The sequence below is a fragment of the Meles meles genome, chromosome 11 (genome assembly GCF_922984935.1).
Source record: "Meles meles chromosome 11, mMelMel3.1 paternal haplotype, whole genome shotgun sequence".
Classification (NCBI taxonomy): Eukaryota; Metazoa; Chordata; class Mammalia; order Carnivora; family Mustelidae; genus Meles; species Meles meles.
Genome location: NC_060076.1, coordinates 34,695,048 through 34,716,073, shown reverse-complemented (window position 1 = coordinate 34,716,073; position 21,026 = coordinate 34,695,048). Strand labels below are relative to the sequence as shown.

At 47.3% G+C, this 21,026-nt stretch overlaps 1 protein-coding gene across 5 annotated transcripts in view; it reads left to right on the top strand.

Annotated features, from left to right (window-relative positions):
• Positions 1 to 21,026, top strand: part of FRMPD1 (FERM and PDZ domain containing 1) — a 143,986-nt gene that overhangs the window by 59,695 nt on the left and 63,265 nt on the right. The window contains exon 1 of one of the 5 annotated variants that reach the window (XM_046021778.1): positions 20,201 to 20,233. The exons of the other annotated variants lie outside the window; for them this stretch is intronic. The gene's annotated coding sequence lies outside the window, so the exon portion shown is untranslated. Of the gene's footprint in view, positions 1 to 20,200; positions 20,234 to 21,026 lie in introns of those variants that run through there. 5 annotated transcript variants of the gene reach the window in all.

Sequence of the window (21,026 nt, the reverse complement as noted above, 5' to 3'; positions counted from 1 at the left end):
CCCCCTCCCCTAGGACTCCAGATTGCCCCCCTCCTGGGTCATCTAACCAGACCTGACCTGGAAGAATTTCCAATTTGAAAAGGACCTTCAGGATCAGCTAGTGGGGCAGCTGTTCCAACTTCACTGCTTGGAGCTCTAGGGCAGGGGTGGGGGAACAGTTCAGAGAACTTGGCTTCTTATTTTGCTTGCGTGTTTAAAGAACAGTAATTTCCCATTTTGACAAGGCTGGAGCTAGCCGCCTAGAAATATCTTCACATCAAAATGCCCTGCTGGGTCTCGGAAGTCTTTTCTAGGTTGGAGGGGCCCCTCCCCCGAGGTGCTGAGGGGCAGTTCCCTGTAACCGACCTCACTTAATCGTGAGCCTCTACTAGGCAGGGGTGGAGCCTGGTTCAGTCCAGAGCCCAGCAGATGGCCCGGTCCTGGGTACAGGCTCAGTAAATGGTGCTGACTGATGAAATGAGAGACGTGGTTATGATGGCTGTCTGTCTTGCCTCTGGCTCCAGCTGCCCTCAGTGCTCTTTCCAGGCACCGGTGGTACCCTGCCTATGGCCCGGCTTCTGGGGTTCTCTGTCTCATACCTGCTTCTGCCTGTCAGCGGGTACTAGCAAGGGCTGGTGCCTGTTCTCTGTGCTTTCAGGGGTCAGGGAGGCTGCAGACCTAAACTTCAGGCTCCAGAGGTGCTGTCTGGGGTCCTGGGTCATGGGTAAGGCCTCCTATAAACTTGGTCACTCGGTCTACCTGGCTCTTCCTTAGTACCCTATAGCCTCAGGACCAGAATCAGAGAGGCACTGGGAGCAGAGGCAAAGTCCTGGGGCTTTTGACTCCGTCAGACCTGGGCTTGCTAGCTGTGTGGACTGAGGCACATAACTTACTTGCTTATTCTGTTGATGATCTGTGAATGGTTATACTTAGAGAAGATGCGAGGAAGACACAACCACTGTCTTCTGCCTATCTGTGGCAAATATTCAATAAAGGTTAATTTCCTTTTTATATTATCCAAAGGGCTATCAAGAAGAGAGACAATTTTTGTGGGTTAGAGGCTGTCTGAAGCCAAACTTCGTTTTCCCCCATCCTTTCCAAATTCCATCAAGCCCTCAGCAGCCTCCTAATTCCTCAAGCAGCGCTAACATCTTTGATTTCTTTCTCTCTGGTACCTACTAATTATTATCAGCTCTCTGTGTATTTTTGAAGAGGTTGCTTCCCTTGTCTGGGCCTCAGTTTGTTTTTTTTTTTATTTGTAGACTGGGTTATTTCTAAGACCTTTAATAGCCCCTGCACTGCATTTAATTCCACAACACAACTCAGTTTCACATAGAGCAACCACTATGTGAAGGGTGAATGTTCTAGGCCCCAGGGCACATAGGAATGGAGAAAGTCATCAGTCTTGTTGTAGAGGTCACAGCCCAGTGTGGGGACAAACAAGGGAAGCTATGTGATAAAAACTCTGGAAGGGGATGAATCCAGAGCTGGGGGATTCCAAACCAGAACAGGGAGAGACTAGTCCCTTGAGGAATGTATGGGCTCTTTGCCCCCAGGGAAGAATTATCTAGAAATGTTTGTTGCTGGCATGAAAGCATTAATGATGGAGACGGGTGGCATTAGAATTTTCGCTTTGAATTGGAATTATCAGATGGAAAATCCCAGCACAGATAGCATGGATTTGGGGCCTTATTTCCTCTCTTCCTCTGGCTTTCCTGCAAAGAAAAAGAAACCCAAATCTCCAGAATATATTGACCTTTACGCACAGAAGCTCTTGGGATACGCAGCGTCGTTTAACAAGTACCGTTTTTGTGTGCCTGAGAAATGTCTAAGCAGATGCAAAATTACATGCCTAAAGAGAATTAATCTATTTTTTGTCATGATTGTGTTCAGAAGCTAATTTCCAAGGACAGTTTCAATTTTCCCAGCCGTCTGGATGATGTGAGAAGCACACAATCAGTGCACTCCCATCCCTTCTCCTCTATTTATTCTGCCCCATTTAATCTGATTAGATTCTATAAGCTTTATTGATTGTCTATTATAAGTTAAGCCCAGTGTTGAAAGGCTGTGGGTATGACAGACTATATCACTATCCAGAAGTTTCTTTCCTAGCTGGACTGATACGACTTATGCCCAGGAGTCAGCAAACAGAGCCATCTATTCATTGCGGATTGCTGAGTACATTGGTGTGAGTGCCAAGATTTGGCTCCAGGCAGAGAGGTCTGGGAGAAGGATGATGAGGATGGTTCTCAAGAAGGTTTTTGGAGGCGTCTGCATTGGAGATGGGCCAATGATTGCAAGCTGAGTCAAGGTGCAGGGAAATGAACAGGTTGGCAGGTGAATTCAGCAAGAGCCAACTTTTCATTCTCATCCTCAGCCTCTCATTCTCATGTCATAAGAATGGAAATAACACCCAGGTGGCCAACAGATATATGAAAAGATGCTCCACATCGCTCATCATTAGGGAAATGCATATCAAAACTACAGTGAGCTTTCACTCACACCTGTCGGAATGGCTAAAATTAAGAACACAAGAAACACGTGTTGATGAGGATGGAGAGAGAGGAACCCTCTTGCACTGTTGATGGGAATGTGAACTGGTGCAGCCACTGTGGAAAACAGCATGGAGGGTCCTCAAAAAGTTAAAAATAGAATTATCCTGTGATCCAGCAATTATACCCCTGGATATTTATCCCCCAGAATGCAAAAACACTAATTCAGAGGGACACATGCACCCCTATGTTTATAGTAATATTATTTACAATAACCAAGATATGGAAGCAGCCCAAGTGTCCATCTGTAGATGAATGGATAAAAGATGTATATATACACAAGGGAATGAAATCTTGCCATTTGCAATGACATGTTTGGAGCTAGAAAGTATAATGCTAAGCAAAATAGGTCAGTTGGAGAAAGATGAATATCATATAATTTCATTCATATGTGGAATTGCTCAGTCAGTTAAGCAACTGTCTTTTGCTCAGGTCATGATCCCAGGGTCCTGGGACTGAGCCCTGAGTTGGACTCCCTGCTCAGCTGAGAGGCTGCTTCTCCCTCTGCCCCTTTCCCCACCCCACTCATGCTCTCTCTCTTTCTCTCCCTCAAATAAATAAATGAAATCTTAAAAAAAAAAAAAAAAAAGAAAACAAATGAACAAAGGAAAAAAGAGAGAGAGAAACCAAGAAACAGATGCTTAACTATAGAGAACAAATGAATGGTTATCAGAGGGGAGGTGGGTAGGGGGATGGGTGAAATAGGTGATGGGGACTAAGGAGTGCACTTGTGATGAGCACTGGGTGATGTTTAGAACTGTTGAGTCACTGTATCGTGCACCTGAAACTACTGTGTTGTATTAGTATGTTAACCGAATGAAAGTATTCCTTTTTCATACATGATACTTCAGCAGGCCTCAGGACCTTTGCTCATGCCATTCCCTTTGCCAAGCCTGCTTTTTCCCTTCATCTACCAGGAGAACTGTGATTTATCTTTCAGTTTGTGTGCACTTCTATTCAGGCCTCATTGACTCTCCCTCCCTTGGCTTCTTCTCATAGTGTTTTATTTATAGTTCTTTCTTAGTATGGTTCCTGGAGCATTCCAGACCCCCAAGAGATATCAAGTGAATAAACTGATGACTGAATAACTGATTATTAGGTTTTGTGGTTGGCTTAACTGCTGGAAATGTGAAATGTTTGCTGAGAAAGGAGTGGAGGGCCCCAAGGTGAAAATGTGGGTGGTGGGTACGGAGCCAGAAGACCACTAAGGTGGGGTAGGGGAAACAACCTAACAACCTTTAGAGAAGGAATAGGATATTGGGTTTCTAATGAGTACAGTGCACATGGGGTGGGGGGGGGGAATAACTCTGGGAAAAAAACACTGTAGACACAGAACATTTGAGGAAAAAAATCTTTCTCCAGAGTGATCAAAGAGGACAACAACCCAAGTGAGGGCAACACTCCCTTTATAAACTTACTAAGGTAGGGGTCAGTGAGCAGTTCAGAGAGGTAGCTCTTCCACCGACTGAGGGAGTGAGCCGGCAATAGCCCTTCTGAACGGCAATCTGGCTAGACCTAGAGCTGTGAAAACTTGTGCAGTTTTTCACCCAGCAGTGCCACTTAGGAATTTATCCTAAGAGAATAATTAGCGGCGTATATGCGATGATATATCTCAACATTGTGATGCAGACTTCGCTAAAACAGACTAAATGCCCTACAATAAGGGGTTAGCTTTAAATACAGCATTCCTATCAATAGGATATCTGAATTAATATTGTACAACCATAAAGACATAGGTAAATGTTTAAGTGGTATTGGTCCAGGAAAAAAAAATGGGCTATAAACCGGCATATATGGAAAGTTCCCAATCATGTTGAAAATGTGTATTTTCACACGAAGAGGCTGGAAGGGTAATTAGCAACGTGTAGAAGGTAGCAGATAGTTTTTACTTCCTTCTTTCCAAAGAAGAAGAATTTCAAAATTTTCTACCAGACACATGTATTACTTTTATAATGGTGGGGGGATGAGGAGTATTTGGGAAGAAGAGAGAAGCTACTGGAGGGTATTGTTAGAGCATCAGAGCATTGAGAGCAAGATGGGTACATCGTTTATCTTGCAAATACCAGACAGGTAGTGTTTTCATAAGGAAGAGTGGTCTTGGGTCCATTTGTGTGAGTGTATTTATAGACGTGAAAGCTTTGGGGGAAGGAAATTGATTGATTTTTTTTTCCCCTTGAACTTTTGAAATTATTCTTTCCACTCCATTTGTAATTGAGCCCGTGGAGGTATTCTTACTTCTTCCTGTCTTGGGCACTGCATCAGACCTAAAAATGTCATCTGGCGTAGGATGTGGGTTTTGCCAAAGTGACCCCCCCTTGAAGTCTTCACGGGACTCTCTCAAATGCTTAAAAATTGGGGTCCCAAGGAAGACCACCTTGTGAAATCTGACTTGCTCTTCTGCCTGGTTTCTCTCCTGCGCTCTGGCAACCCCAGATAACGGGTCAGAAACCGGCCCGGCATCACTGGGATTGAGGTCCCCATCAGCCCCAGGTAAGGAGCTCAGGGAGAGGCACATGCATCGGGCGCTTTCTGTTGGAAAGGTTTATGTGGAGGCCAATCTGGCATCACCTTGTCCTGGGGACGTAACATTAGTCTGCAGAAAAAGAGATCAGAGCTGGGTAGAGTCTCTTTAAATATTAATAATAGTGATGCCTTTTGCCACACATCTCCAAAGAGCTCGGAGCAGGGCAGACATTACCTCATCATTAATTTTCAGTGTTCTTGGGTGAGAAGCTGATGGCAAGTATTATGGTCTCCATTTGGGGCAGAACGTAGCAAACGCTTCAGATAGTGGAGCTGAAGTCAGGAGTGGTTCTGACCAGACACTGACTGATAAAAAGATTCGAGATATTTTCGGGCATATTCTCCTACAGTTGTTGTACATTTCACACACATGAACTTGCCTTCCTGCATTTTGCTCCACGGCATTAATGAGGGTCTACTGTGAGCAGGGTGCAGTGCTGAGCACTGTGGTTGGAGGTGAAGTTTAAACTCCTTATTCCCATGCTTTAGGCCTTCCGTGATAGGGCTTCTACCTGCCAGTCCCACCCTAAGTCCCTCAACCCTTGGTCTCCCACATTCCTCTTCCTGGTCTTCAGGGTCTCCTCGTGGCTTCTCCACTTCTGTGCCCTTATCTGGGCCCATCTCCCCAGCCCTGCTGGTGTCCCTGTCCTATCCTTCATGGCCTGCCCGACAAAGCCTGCCCTGACACCACCCCACTGTATCCACAGCCGGACATGAGCTCCAACGCCAAACATGGCCAGCCCTTCTGCTGTGGCCCTTCCTAATCTCTCCTTGGTATTTTAGTGATTTCCTGCTCGACAACATTCATGACTGGACCAGGGATGATCTGGTCCATCCTTGTGTCTCTCTCAGTGACTTGCCCCCATTAGATATGCAAGTACTCATTGGACAAAGGAGTGAAACTGGCGGGGTGGGGGAGGTGCAGAGGACCAGGGGTACTGAAGGAACCCCGCTGGCCCTGCCCCCTCCTCTGGTGCTGATCCCCAAGGCTCCTGGTGGCCTACAGGCCTGTTCTGTCCTCTCAGCACCCACATCCAGTTCCACCCCATCCTTGTGGTTGAAAGTCATTCTCTCCATGGCATTCTGGAGAAACAGGGGGAAAGAGGGATGTGAGGTGGTCTTGAGCAGGTGACCTCTCTGCTTCCATCTTCGTGGACCTCGGTTGTGCAAGGCCTCCTCCTGCTGGGAGGGCTCTCTCCAGAGCCTTCTCCATTCCTAGCCAGCTCCAGGCTGGAACCGCTCCACCTGCGGCAGGCTGTGCGAGGCCGGGCAGGCCATTTAATCTTCCTGTGGTGTCATTCCCCCATCTGTTGAGGGGGGATAATGTGTTTGAGGGTGACCTACCTCCGCGGGAGGCTTATCGACTTAATGCCAAGCTGTTCACTTTAACCCGAGGCGGCTGGGCAGACCCTGCAGGCCGGCTGGTGTGGACTCAGCACTGCAGCCTCGCAGTGGCCCGTGGCCGTCTCGGGACACCTCTGGTGTCACGTTCTCTGTGGCCTGTGGCCCAGCGGCAGCCAGGTTGCTGTCAGCGACGTGTAGGCTCTCCTCCCTGGGCTGGTTCAGGTAGCCAAGGTGGGGAGATGAGAGTGGCATCTGGAGGGCTTCTGGGGCTCTGCTGCTGAAGGGGGAGAGGCCAGACCCCCATCGGGGGCACGGCTGAGGCTGCCCAGGATCCGCGGGAGAGTGGGTGACGGGCCACTGGGAGACCCTCCGACTTGTCCGTGTGGCCCAGTGATCCACTTTACTTGGGCTCATTCAAAGGCGATGGGAAGGTCGTTGGATACTCACCTTGTGGCTATGATCTCCCAGAAGGGGCCTTTTCTCTTTAAAAAGAGCTGTGAGGGGGCGCCTGGGTGGCTCAGTCGTTAAGCTTTTGCCTTCAGCTCAGGTCATGATCCCGGGGTCCAGAGATTGAGCCCCACATCGAGTCCCACGTCAGGCTCCATGCTCAGCAGGAGGTCTGCTTCTTCCTCTCCCACTCCCCCTGCTTGTGTTCCCTTTCTCACTGTCTCTCTCTGTCAAATAAGTAAATAAAATATTTTTTAAAAATTAAAGTTGAGAATAAAAATAGCTGTGCGCTGGGAGTCCCAGGAGCAGCGTGGGGAAGAGGGGAAGTGCCAGTGTGGGGAAGAGCTGCCGATTTCTCTCCTTGGACGACTCCCCTCAGCTCTGCTCCACTGGTGAGTTGTGTTCTTCTGGAACACGTCCTGCTTTCTCTAGATGGTTTATAGAAAGGGAGCTTGTTGTTTTATTTGAATTGTATTTTTTTACTGTATATTTTAAAATCTATTTCTATGGTATATTCTTGAGCATTTATTCTTTGTGAAACCTGTTTAAGTGAAGGTTCTTTCAGTCTTCGTAACTGCAATTATTTCTTATGGGTTCTTCTCCAATTTAACTGTTAATTTTTTCCCCATGTTTTCAGTTTCCAAATTGCAGTGTTTTTCAGCATTTTCTATAGAGCTGGCATAATATTTGGTTTTGAAACTAAATTGCCAACAGGTTTTCAAATTTGTGAGATCATGGGATATAAGACCTGACCTTGGACATTGTTCAGGCTGAGCCTCTCTGAGGTTCTGATGGTGCAGTGATGTCCTGAGAGGGTAGCGAGCACTTATGGCTACCCAGCTAACCAATGACTAAGTCAGGACTCGAACCCAGGTCTCCTAACTCCCTTGTCTCTAACTCTCCAGTCTACCTTATGGGATTTATTGTTTGAATTACAAGTGAGAAGGAAAAAAATCACTGTCTGATTTTGTTTTTCCGTGCGCTTTAATCTGATTAAAAATGAATTTTCTAGCTTCAGAAATGCCTGTGTTGAGGGGCACCTGGGTGGCTCAGTTGGTTTAAGCATCTGCCTTTGGCTCAGGTCATAAATGATACCAGGGTTCTGGGATCGGAACCCCTCCCACCCCACCCCCGAGCTTCTTACTCCCTGCTTAGTTGAGAGGCTGTTTCTCCCTCTCCTCCTCCTCTTTCTTTCTCTTCCCCTCAGCCCCATGCACTCTCTCTCAAATAAAATCTTAAAAAAAAAAAAAAATGGGATGCCTTTGTCATATACCACAGTTAGTCCTCCTACCTGGATTCATTTGCCGGTCTACAAGGAAGATCCTTAAAGTGTGGTCCCTATCAGCATTACCTGGAGCTTGTTAGATATGCAAAAGCTGAGCCCCACCCCAACCTACAGACACAGAAACTCCAGGCCTAGGGCCCACCTGTGTTGTAACAAGTCCACAGCTACTCGGGGAAGTCAGAACCCCCGCATGGAGGGACTTAAACCCGCCCCCTCCTCTGCCCCCGTGTTTGACACTAGTGCAGGGACGTGCTGGGCTCTTGTGGATTTCGCGTCCGCACTGAAAAAGGAGCTTCTCTCTTGCTGCTGCCAGTTTATGATGATCATTCCCCCTCCTCCCCTCTGCTTCCTTCCTTCTGCACAACCCACAAGAACACGCTCACCCACACACACCCCGCAGGAGTAAAAGATCTGTGGGTAGTAAATAGGAGATTTCAGTAGAAACGGGTTTGTTGACCAAACGTCCCAAACACTGGATGGAGTTTGTACATTTCCAGACTTGCTAGCTCTCTAAGCGCCCTGATAAATTTGGCTGTGGCTGACCATATTGTACTGTTTTCTTCCATTTGTTACTTTAGTCATTCAAAAATCTTAGTGCCTTCTGTTTGCATGACATATGTTCAGTGTGAGGGGAAAATGTATTTGGGTTTAGAGTTTATCAGGAGGTAGAGAGTATGTTCAGAAATAGCGGCAAGACAAGCCAGCTGGGGATAAATACATGAGAATCATCTGTAGTGAAAGGATGTGGAAGCCTAGAGATGGCGGGCAGGTGTGGTGGAAGAGGGCATCGTGGAAGACTTCATGGAGGAGGTAGCATTGGAGTGAGTCCCACAGGGAGGCGGGGGTTTGACATGGGGAGTTTGGGGGTGGGTAAAGGATATTCTGGGCAGAGGTGGGAAAAGATAAAGGCATGGCAAGGGCTCTCAGTGCATTTTTTGGGACCAGGGGTTATTTGAAGGTGATTCGAAGGAAATGAGGCTGTTCAAGTAGGTCAGTGCCAAAAGGAGAAGGATCTTCAAACACCCACTTAGGAGTTTGTTCTTTATCCTGAAGGCAATGGGGAGCCATTGAAGGGTTTTGAATGAGGGCAAAGCATGAGCAGAGCTGTGCTTTTAGTTACATTAATCTGTCATCAGAGTATGAGTTAGGAGGTGAAGGGGAAGTGGGGAGGCTTTCTTTTTATTTTCCAACTGTTTTGGGGCAGTATGTTGATACATTGAACCATCATCTTAATGTTTAATTAGGAGGTAATTGCTTTTCTTATGGTGGTCATTGGATTTTGATATAAGCTTCCAGGGCCTAGATTATTGTCCAGGGGAACACAGTTCTAATTCCATAATGAGGAATCTGCAAGAAAATAGAAATGGCTTAATGGAAGGGCTTTATAGAAACTTCCAGAACTAACTCCTTCCTTCCTTGTTTTTCGTTTCTAACATTTCTTTCAAACAAAAAGTGTTTGTATTCATTTTACGCAGTAATGGCCTGGTAATGTCAGGTCACATAAAATCTAAACAGCAAGCACCTGCAGTATAGCTCGCGCTGCTCCTTCCTCCTCTGCCTCCAAAGCTGTCTTCCCTCAGTCGTGGACTGATTTTGTCAAAGCACCTGAACCTCGCTCATTTCCCAAGGATCTGCCTTCTTCCGGTGGCGGCTCCAGTGGGAATAGTTGTAGCAGACTGGGATGTCGTGAAGTTACAGAGGTGTCGTGATTTCTAGTATTTGTCGTGTAGGAAGACTCTGTTGCTGGTTTCAGAAGGGCGGTGTTTCTGGGGCCTGGGCTTTGGCTGGCCTGCTCTGTTGGTTTCAGTCATTGAGCCAGTATTCATGAAACATCGATTAAATACTGAAGACTCCTGGTGACTCAGACCCCCCAGGCCCTGCTCCCAAGGATGTTCCATTCCCACAAGGGATATACATAAATAGTCAAAGGTAGTTTTTTTTTTTTTTAAGATTTTATTTATTTATTTGACAGACAAAGATCACAAGTAGGCAGAGAAGCAGGCAGAGAGAGAGAGCGGGGAAGCAGGCTCCCCGCCAAGCAGAGAGCCCGATGCGGGGCTCGATCTCAGGACCCTGAGATCATGACCTGAGCTGAAGGCAGAGGCTTTAACCACTGAGCCACCCAGGTGCCCCTAGTCGAAGATAGTTTTGAGAGAGGGAAACTATGGACAAGCAGACAAGCCATGGAGGCAAGAGCTTACTTACACATGACAGTGACATGAGCAAAGCCTGAGTGGCAAGAACAAAAGGCAAGAGGGTCCACAGGGCTGGAGCTCCCTGGGAGGTGGAGCGCAGGGAGCTGGAGGACAGTAAAGAGGCTGGAGAGCCGAGTGGGGCAGCCTTGAAGGTCTCTAAAATGCACTAATCTGTGAAATTAGTAGCTACCATTTAGAGAATCCTTCTCACCAGGCACTGTTGTAAGTGGTTTCCACGCATTAACTCAGTCCTCACAACAAGCTTGTTCTCACTGGGAAGACCGAGGTACGGAGGGGTTGAGGTATAGATCTAGTAAGTGAGAGAGCGGCGATCTGAGCCAGCAGGACTGGCTCCAGAGTTGCACTGCAGACCCTAGTCAGTTATCCTAAAAGTTACAGGGTGACATCATAGGGTTTGAGGCAGCGGCGGAATTGCATCTTAGAAAAATTGTGTGGGACACCTGGGTGGCTTAGTTGGTTAAGTAGCCACCCCTTGGTTTAGGCTCAGGGTCCTGGGATCTAGCCCTGAGTCAGGCTCCCCGCTCAGAGGGGAGTCTGCCAGAGGATTCTCTCTGCCTCTGCGCCACCCCGCCCCCCGCATTCATGCTTGCTCAAACTCTCTCTCTCTAACTCTTTCTCTCTGAAGTAAATAAATCTTTTTTTTAAAATATTTTTATTAATTTGACAGACAGAAATCACAACCAGGCAGAGAGGAAGGCAGAGAGAGAGGAGGAAGCAGGCTCTCTGTGGAGCAGAGAGCCCGACGTGGGGCTCGTACCCAGGACCCTGGGATCATGACCCGAGCCGAAGGCAGAGGCTTTAACCCACTGAGCCACCCCGGTGCCCCTGAAGTAAATAAATCTTAAAAAGAGATTGCGTTGTGGTGTGGAGATGACTTGGCAGGAGAGCAAGACGGAAGCAGGGAGAGCAGGTGCTCCGTGACCCATGTAAGAGACCATGTAAGAGACCTCATAAGAGCCTGAATGCGTGTGATGGCAGCAGAGGTGGCCGAGGTGGAAATGCAGGAGATGTGGGGGTCACAGCAGCAGGGGCTGGAGAGTGGTTGGGTTTGGAGGGACAGTACAAAGGCTCTCAGACCAAAAACGCCCTGGTTCCGGGCTGGAGAAGTGGGGTGTTCATGGTGCACCTGATGTCAGAGCCACAGATGTGCCCCAAGATGGACCGGTTTGTGGAGAACTGTCTGACCTCTGAGCTCTCTACCAGTCGGAGCATGGAGCGAGGTCCAGACCTTCGACCCCTCCCAGGTCTGCAGTGGGGAGAGGAGGAAATGGAGAAGGAAGGGACAGGGCTGCTGGTGGGCGCTGCCATTCCCCTGGGAGCTTGTGTTCTGTCCTTGGGGCTTTGATGTTCTTCTTAGAGACTCTCTGATCCTAAGACAGGTGTGATTGTGCACAAACAGTAATAATGAAGATTTTTTTTTAAAGATTTTATTTATTTATTTGACAGAGAGAGATCACAGGTAGATCGAGAGGCAGGCAGAGAGAGAGAGAGAGAAGCAGGCTCCCTGCTGAGCAGAGAGCCCGATGCAGGGCTCGATCCCAGGACCCCGAGATTATGACCCGAGCCAAAGGCAGCGGCATAACCCACTGAGCCACCCAGGCTCAATAATGAAGATTTTTTTTTTTTAAATATTTTATTTATTTGACAGAGAGAAATCACAACTAGGCAGAGAGGCAGACAGAGAGAGAGGAAGAAGCAGGCTCCCTGCAGAACAGGGAGCCCGATGCGGGGCTCGATCCCAGGACCCTGGGATCATGACCTGAGCCGAAGGCAGAGGCTTTAACCAACTGAGCCACCCAAGCGCCCAATAATGAAGATTTTTAAGAAAATGAGTTGTTACTGCCCATAGCAAGCATCCAGATCAAAGTTGTTTTGCGCCTCCTGCCTGTCTCCGCCCAGTGTCACTTTACAGTTGTGCCCAGAGCATAGATGTGGCTTTATCATCTATAGTTCACACCTGACATTAAATCAAACGCTTTATCTGGAATGTTCTACAGTTTCTTGGTGTTTTTAAACCGGTCATCCCAGAGGATGAGCAGTGACTTGCCCATTCTCTATAGTCAGTGTTTAGTTTCTCATCCTTCGAGATGGTGCCTCACTGAGCTCCTGTGGCCTCGGCTTTTCCTCCCTTCCTTCGGCAGAATTCCAGCCATGGCAGTTTCCCTGTCCTTTCAGAGAGGGGTGACCCCAACTGTGCACTTCCATATGCAGACAGGGCCAGAAGGCAGAAGGCTTCCTGAGAGCTGCTCTCTGGCTTCTGGGCTCTGTGGTTTCAGTGACCCCCACTGACCGTCGTCGGCACCGCTGCCAATGGCTGCCATCCCCCAACAGCTGATGCCGTTTCCTGCGTGGTTTGCTTTAAGGTGGGCAGTTGTACAGGAGAGAAGAGGGTTCTGGGTAGAATGCTTGATTAGGGTTTAATTAAGCCCACCAGAGTGGCCTATTGAAACCTCACATGGGGTCCCCAGGGGCAGGCGGCACCTGGCGTTCTGGGCTATGTGACAGCCATCAGCCATTCCCAAGCCCTGGGTGGCGCTGGGCAGGACATACACTGTCCCGCTGGTAGGTAAGAGCCATTCTGTAGGCTCCCGGAACATTCTAGATGTCCCTGTCTCGTGGGCCCCACCCTCTGCCTGGTCCTGGTTGGGAGTTACTTATCTGGGTGTTTCATGGGCTCTGTCACAGCGGGGACTGTCTGATGAACCTGTCTCCTTGACTGCGGCCAGCACAAGGCCCAGCCGCAGGCGGTGCTGGATGAGTCGAAGGAAAGGCATAGATTTGGGACCCAGTCCCTTGACTGGCTGTGCAGATCATGCAGACGGGAATCTGAAGACTCAGGACTAGACTTGCAGAGCATGGGGCCCCCAGTCCACGGCCAGAGCCGGCTCTGTGGGAGGATGAGAGACCTCTCCAGCCAGGACACAGCCCCATGTCACAGGCTGGAGTTCTGTGGATTGGGTGGGGCCCAGCTCTGGAAGCTGTTCTGTTTCTGGGCTGTACCCTGTGTCAGCTGATGGATTTGGGATTCTGCCTTCCTTGGAGCAGTGGTGGGAGCCCTGGGTCTGAATTTCCTGGGCAGCGAGTGTACTTGCTGTGGGTTTCGATTTGGGGGCCTGCGCTCTCAAACGTGCCCAGAAGCTACTCAGGGTTGGTTGGCGTGTAAGGATGTTTGATGACTCGGTGGATAGTGAAAAACAAGTCTGGGCTTGGAGGTTAGGCTCCACCTTTTTATGAATTACGTCCAGGTGGTTGTCAAGAGAATTTTTCTGAACCAGAGGAGGGCATTTGCAAAAACCGACAGGTCTACGGGGAGGGAAAGAGCTTCATACTGAATGTCAAGGGTGCACCAAAGACTGTGGGATCTGGTGGTGTCTGAGCTGGAAAGGCCCTCCCTGGGATTGAGCCCTCCCCTGTCCCCTGTGGCTGTGTGGCTGCAGCGGACAGCTGTTATCACCAGAGTCCTAGTCGCCAAGTGTGTGGCCCCTTTCAGGGTGGATCTCTTGGCTGTCGTGGCTGTGTTTGGCATGGGTTGGTCACATTCTTTTGGTAAAATAGATACATGTAAACTTTACCTTTAAAAAACCATTTAAGAATGCTCCGTTCAGGGGCATGAAGTACGTTCACAATGTTGTGCCACCATCACCGCGATCTGTTTCCTGAACTTTCTCATCACCCCAAAGCAAACTCTGTACCTGTTAAGCAGAAACACCCTGTTCCATCCTCCTCTGAGTCCCTGGCAGCCAGTCATCTGTGTTCTGTCCCTGTGGGCTTGCCTAGATGTTTCATGTGAACAGAATCACACAGCCTGTCGCCCTCTGTGTGGCTTCTTCCACTTAGCCTACGTGTTTGAGGTTCATCAATGTTGTAGCATGTGTCAGTATTTCCTTACTTTTTATGACTGAGCAATACTCCATTGTGTGGACATACCACAGTTGTTTATCCATTCATCCACTGATGAACCTTTCGGTCGTTTCTATCTTTTGGCTCTTGTCTGAACATTCATGTAGAAGTTACTGTTTGAACATCTGCTTTCAACTCTTATGCGCATATACCTAGGAGTGGAATTGCTGGCCCAATGGCAGTTCTGTGTTTAACTTACTGAAGAGCTGCCAGACTCGTCTCCTTCCCCCTTTGAACCTTTCTTCTCTCCAGACTCCTCTGGTTGCTCTTGAGCCTCCTTGACCATTTCTTCTTAGTTTTCCTCATGACTCCTTTGTGTCTTCAGTCCCTCACATGACAGTTCCACACAGGGCTCCTTTAGTCCTTCCTTGGCTCCACTCAGTTATCCTAGCAGTGCTCAACTATATAGTTGCATATTTCCATACCAGGGGCTCCTTTAACAAACCCTGCCGGAGCCCTTTTCCAGACCAGTTAAATCAGCATCTTTGGACAGGTGGAGCCTGGGCGTTGGTGTTACTGAAAGGACCTCAGGGATTTTGATATGCAGCTCCTTCCAGGATATTTATTTATTCTCATGGTTTCAACCTGATGACTGTCCAATTTTTTTCAAAAAAGGTTTTATTTATTTATTTGATGGGGAGGGGCGGGGAGAGCAGCAGGCAGAGGGAGAAGCAGGCTCCCTGCTGAGCATGGAGCCCGACCTGGAGCTCAGTTCCAGGACCCTGAGATCGTGACCTGAGCCGAAGGCAGAGGCCTAACCCACTGAGCCACCCAGGCACCCCATGAATTTCCATTTTTTTTTTCAGTTCCAACTATCTACTGAACATATCTCTGAACATTCCTAAGTACCTCAAGTTCAGCATCTCTCAACCAACTCATCTTTCCTCCCAAACCTGCCCTTTTCCCAGTGCTTCCCCTTTTGGTGAAAGGGACCACCTTAACCGGCCATCCAAACAAGAAACTAAAGTAATTTGTGCCTTTTTTCTCTCTGATAACCCAATTTTCACTGATTGATTCATTTATTTAATAATTCATTAGCTAGTAGTTAGGAATAAGGGCAATTGGAGAGAAATGCAGTATAGGATTTTATGTTAAGATATAAAAGACACAGATGATACAGTTAAATAACAATACAGATAAGACAGTAACCTGAAATTAACATTATTATAACTGCCGTTATGAAGCACTTTCTGCATGCCATGGGTTCTGGTAGTACTTCATATGTATTATCTGATATGCTGGCATACAGGTGAAGTCAGCCCACTTCATAGATGTCAGTACGGGTTCAGGGAGGCTGTGGTATTTTTCCAAGGATGTGTGGTTAGCACATGGCTGGCGAGAGTTGGAATTAGTATCCAGGTCATGCCAGGGCCCATGCTCTTGGCATGAGAGGTCACTGGGGAAGAGCCTTGAGCCCAGCAGCACTGTCAAAGCATGGAAGAAGGATCAGGATGTGACCACCAAATGAGATCACTGGCGCCCGTGAGAGTGTTTTGAAAACCGTAGAGGATGGTGCAAAAGCCTTTGCTCGCATCTCTGCAGATGGCTTCTTCCATTCTGCTCTGAACTACAACTAGGTGTTTCTACTTCTGATTTCCTTGGTGAGTTGCAGACCCCATGCAGGCGAGAACTGTGCTGGCTGTTGTCTGTGTCCCCCTCTGCCCCTGTGCAGGGGATGGATGTGAGAGTGGGCACCGAGGTAGAAAGGCAAGCAGGAGCCATGGCACTGTTTGTCCAAGTGTGTCACAGCCAAGAGATTCAACTTAGAGGGTTTGGAAAGAAAGAGAGAGGAACTCTGTGGCCCTCTGGAGAGAGGAGTGGAAAAACCCATAATGAGATCTCCAAGTTAATGAACTTCAGCTTGACCCCAGACTTGTAGCCCCATGGCACGGATAATCTGATTCTTTTTTCTCCCAGCACTTACACTTTCTAACATTCTTAATCAGTTTCCTTTGTTATGTTTATTGTTTCTTGCCTCCTGCAAACCTCAGCTGGAATGTAAGCTTCATGAGTGTGTCAATATTGTCTATTTTGTTTTGGACCTTTGTTCCCCACTTCCCCCAGGCTAAGCAAACATTAATTACTGTCCGCTGCTGTAGATTTGCCTAGTCTGGACTTCCTTATGACTGAAATACTGTGAGCTGTGGCTTCTGGTGATGTGCTCCTTTCATTTTAGCACAGTGTTGTCAAGGTTCATCCGTTCCTTAGGCCCTTAAGTTTATTGGTAGGAAAATCGGGACCCAGAGAAGGAAGGGACATGAATTGGGTCCTAAGTCCTGCTGGTAGCAGAGCAGGAACCCGACTGCAGAGCTTCTGTGTCCCTACCCAGTGCTCTGTTCCTGTCCAGAGTGGAGACAAGGGGCTCAGCGCCACAGCTGATCCAGCACTGTTATTTGCCATCCCCCTTCCAGGCGGCTTATGGGGCTCCTTTAAGCATAGCCGTGGTGAGGAGACACCTTGCAGATAGCCTGACTGTTCTCACTGTAATGTCCTTTCCCACATCTGTTCCAGGGCTCACTGTCCACCCCATAAAGTGGATAACTTGTGTGACTAGCTTGCAGTCTTCTGCGTGGAGTGGCCCGGGAGTCCGTGCCCTCCGATCACTGCATGAGAAAGGCACAGCCTGGGTCCCTACAGGTACTGCCCGTTCCTGTTGTCACCCTGTAGCTCTCAGAGGGCCATGCGGAGGCCATCTGCATTGAGTTAGAGAGGAGGCTACGCCCTCCGTCAGAGATGCCTAATCCTCTTGGGCACAGGTGAAATCTGAGTGGCATGACAATGCCCCGAAATCATGTTTCCCAAAGACTTGTCTTTGTGCCACATGGCACCCAAGATGGTTTCAGGCGACACGAGGATGAACATTTTTAAGGAGTGGCATATTTATTTTAATGCGTACCATGAAAAAAGCATATCTGGCATGATCAGACCTGTGATCTCATGAATATTATTGTTTGGGCTACAGAGGGAGTACCACACCACAGATTCTTCTTGACACAGATCGTGTATGCTACAGGTGTGATGGTCCGGCTGTTTGCTGACATGGCACGAGCCGTGAGGACAGCCTAAGGTCAAGTGTCATTTGGGGACTGCCACTCTGGGGTGATGGTGATCCATGGGACTTTCCCATGGGCCTCCTGCTGCATCTCCTTTATACCTGCAGAGGCTCCTGGTGACCAGAGCTCCTTTATATGGCTGATGGATTGAGAAACTTAGGAGAGCCCGCCATGAGACACTGGTTCATTTACTTGTTTATTTCCTTAGGTCTATGATCGTTTTTTTGTTTTTGTTTTTGTTTTTGTTTGTTTGTTTTTTTAGGCATTCAGAGCCCTTTCTATTTAAAAAAAAAAAAAGGGATTACTGCTGAAAACAGAGACTGAAAGAGGGGTTAGAAGGGAAGATGGGGGAGGAACAGGAATGACGTGTGGTGTTATTTCAAAATAGATGAAAATTTAACTTCTGACTCTTTTCATGACCACAAATGAAATGACTTGTGAAGTCAGACTGTTGGAGGCTGTGTTGCAGTGAACAACTTGACTCAGATTCCTACGTAGGGAAGAGAGAGTTCCTGCTCCTTCCTAAGGCCCTGGTTGCAATTACACGTGAGGACTAATAATATGGCATGATGGGTTCCCCTTCCTTTCTCACCTTTCTCTTAATTCTTCTTAGAATAGTAATGCAGATGTGAGACCCCAACCCATTATCTCTTCCTGAACTGGGATCACTGAACTGAACCAAGGCGACATCAAATGATTGACGTTAGAAGTGTAAATAGGATTTTCCCGAAGTATCTATAAATAACTTTTTCTTTTGCCTTAGAACGCTCAAGAATTAAACTTGCCTCTTCTCCTGGTGTACTGATCTTGCCATAGCATTTAAGACATCTATAAACTGCCATTATTCAACAAATGTCAGTGAGCTCAAGACATTCTGCTAGACCCTTGCAAAGAAACAGGACACCTTTCTCCTACTGTTAAGGAGCTTATAATCTATGGGACAAAAAACAAGACCTAAATCCATAGGAAGTGAGGAAACATACAACAAGAGCATAGATGAGTAGGTCACAGGTTGGACAGAGGAGTAAGACATAACACAGCTGCTCTGTGATTGGGGAACTAGGAAGGACATGGTAGACCAGTAGGCAGAAATCCATCCTGGATGTAGTGGAGCTTCAACTGGGTTTTGGAGGTTAGATAGGATTTTAATAAGTCTCAGAGAATGTGGAGATCATGAACAAAGGCACAAGGAGGGGCCATCTAGGGCCGTTTTAAGGGACCAAGAGGCATCGGAATGGAGAATTACATGGTAAGAGGAGGATGGGGCCTTGGATCCCCTTAGCCACTTTGAAGTTCTTTAAGAAGTCCAAGTTCCTTGTCCTCAAAAGGAGTAGTTACAGATTCCTACCATGTGGGGTTGTCATGAGTAGTAAATGATATGCTGTAGGCCATATACATGATAGTTTTTCAAATTGGTCAGAAGACCCAGTAGTGTGAGATTGAGTAGAACAGTTGGGAAGCAGTTTGATTTTGGGGAGGGGAGCCTTGAAGTACCTAAGGAGGGAAATGAGGAGATAATACAGTTTTAGGATTGGCAGATACTTAGAGAAATTCACTGCTAAGACAAAAGAGATTGCCAGAGGTTTGGTAACTTATATAACTCCAGACTTAATTAGAGACAAAGCCAGGAAGAGAAGGGAAGTCTCCAGACTTTTAGTTCAGCACACTTCTCAGCATTCCCTAGGTTTGATCTAGAGAGATGTTAGAAATGCAAATTCCTTGGCCCCACTCCAGACCTACTGAATCAGAAACTCTGGGCCCCAGCAGTTTGTGTTTCTAATATTTTTTAAAAATTTTATTTTAGGGGCAGCTGGGTGACTCAGGTGGTTAAACATCTGCCTTCAGCTCAGGTCATGATCTCAGGGTCCTGGAATTGAGGCCCACATTGGGCTCCCTGTTCAGGGAGAGTCTGCTTCTCCCTCTCTACCTTCCCCTGCTCCTGGTCTCTCTCTCTTACTTATTCTCTCTCTCTCAAATAAGAGAAAGACAGAATCTCAAGCAGACTCCCTGCTAAGTGTAGAGCCTAATATAGGGCTTCATCCCAGGCCCCCGAGATCATGACCTAAGCCAAAATCAAGAGTCGGACACCCAACTGACTGAGCCACCCAGGTGCCCTGTGGTTTGCATTTTAACCAGCCCTCCAGATACTTTAATGCTTTTAGGGAACCAGTGTTCTTGGTTTTGCTAAGAAGGAATAATGCAGGAAGGAGGATATGAGAAAAACAGGTTCCTTATTGGAGTTAGGGTATTACTTAGCAGCACAGGAAAAGGTGAAACTCAATGCCAGAGGTAAACTTCTTTTTTTAAAAACTGAGAAAAAGTTTCACATACCATAAAATTCACTCTTTTAAAGTGTAGAACTCTGTGGTTTTTAGTATTTCACAAGTTTGTACAATGACCGCGGTCTAATTCTAGAACATTTTCATTGTCCCCCAAAGGCACCCCTTACTCATTATTGGTCCATTCTCCTTTCCCCCCTTCCACATAGCCTCTGGCAACCACTGATCAGTTTTCTAGATGCATGGATTTGCCTATTCTGGAAATTTCATATAAATGAAATCGTATAATATGTGGTCTTTTGTAACTGGCTTCTTTCACTTAGCATGTTCTCAGGTTTCCATGTTATAGCACGTGTCAGCAATTCCCTCCTTTTTATGGCAAAGGTAAACTTATACTTACAACTTTTGCCTCAGACAAATTTGGTGATACAACTGAGCTCACACTACTTTTCGCTAGAAAAGGAGATTTCTCTTGGTAACATTTGCATAGAACTTTATAGCTCTCAAAGAATTGTCACAAGTAATATAAGCCTTAAACCAACCCTGGAGCATAGCTGGGCAGTCATCATTGTAATTGGTTTTACAGATGAGAAAACCAGCTGAGAGGGAGGTGTTCTGTGCTGGTCTGCTGTACCCCCATGGCCATTCATTGATGGTGAGTAGGAATTTGGTGGGTGACAGGCAGGGCATGTGGAGGAAGCAGAAGAAACAGCATCTGCAGGGGCATGAGAATGTGAGAAGGCAGGACCTATTTGGAGAACAAAGAGTAATTCAGTTCTGCTGGAGGGTCCTGTGGGAGGAAGATGAGAGAGACAGGTGGGCAGGGGCCAGATCACAGAAGGCTTATCTGCATAAGCCAGGAGGGAGGAGGTGGGCTGGAATGGCTGAGTCCAGTTCCAGAAACAAGCAAGATAATAGGATTTGGAATTTCAGTTCTTGCCACTTATTTACCATGTGCTCTTGGCCAGATTACTTTAACTTATTCTTGCCTCAGTTTCCTTTTTATAATGAAGGTTGTCAGAAGCATTAGATGAGATAAGGCTATAAATTGCTTAGCCCAGTGGCTGGTTCATAGTAAATGTTAGTATTATTAACGTAGTTGTGTTGTTGATATTATCGTATTTCCTGAGCTCAGACTTTATCCTAAAGATGAAGAGGGAACCATCTAAAGAGGAAGAGGGAAAATGAGTCACATGGTTAGAATGACGCGCTATACCCCTTTGGTAGCCATGGGGAGGGCAGACTGATGGAGCATAAAACTAGAAGCAGGGACTGGCTAGGGGGTTGTTATAAGAAGTCCCAGTCAAAGTTTGAGTACGGCTGTAGCACTAAGAAAGGAAAGGAAGTGAGAAATTAGGGTAACTGGAGGCAAAGTCCATAGAACTTGCAGACTGGAACAATGTGGGGCATGAAACAGGGTGAGTCGAGAATGACTCCCAAATTTTGGC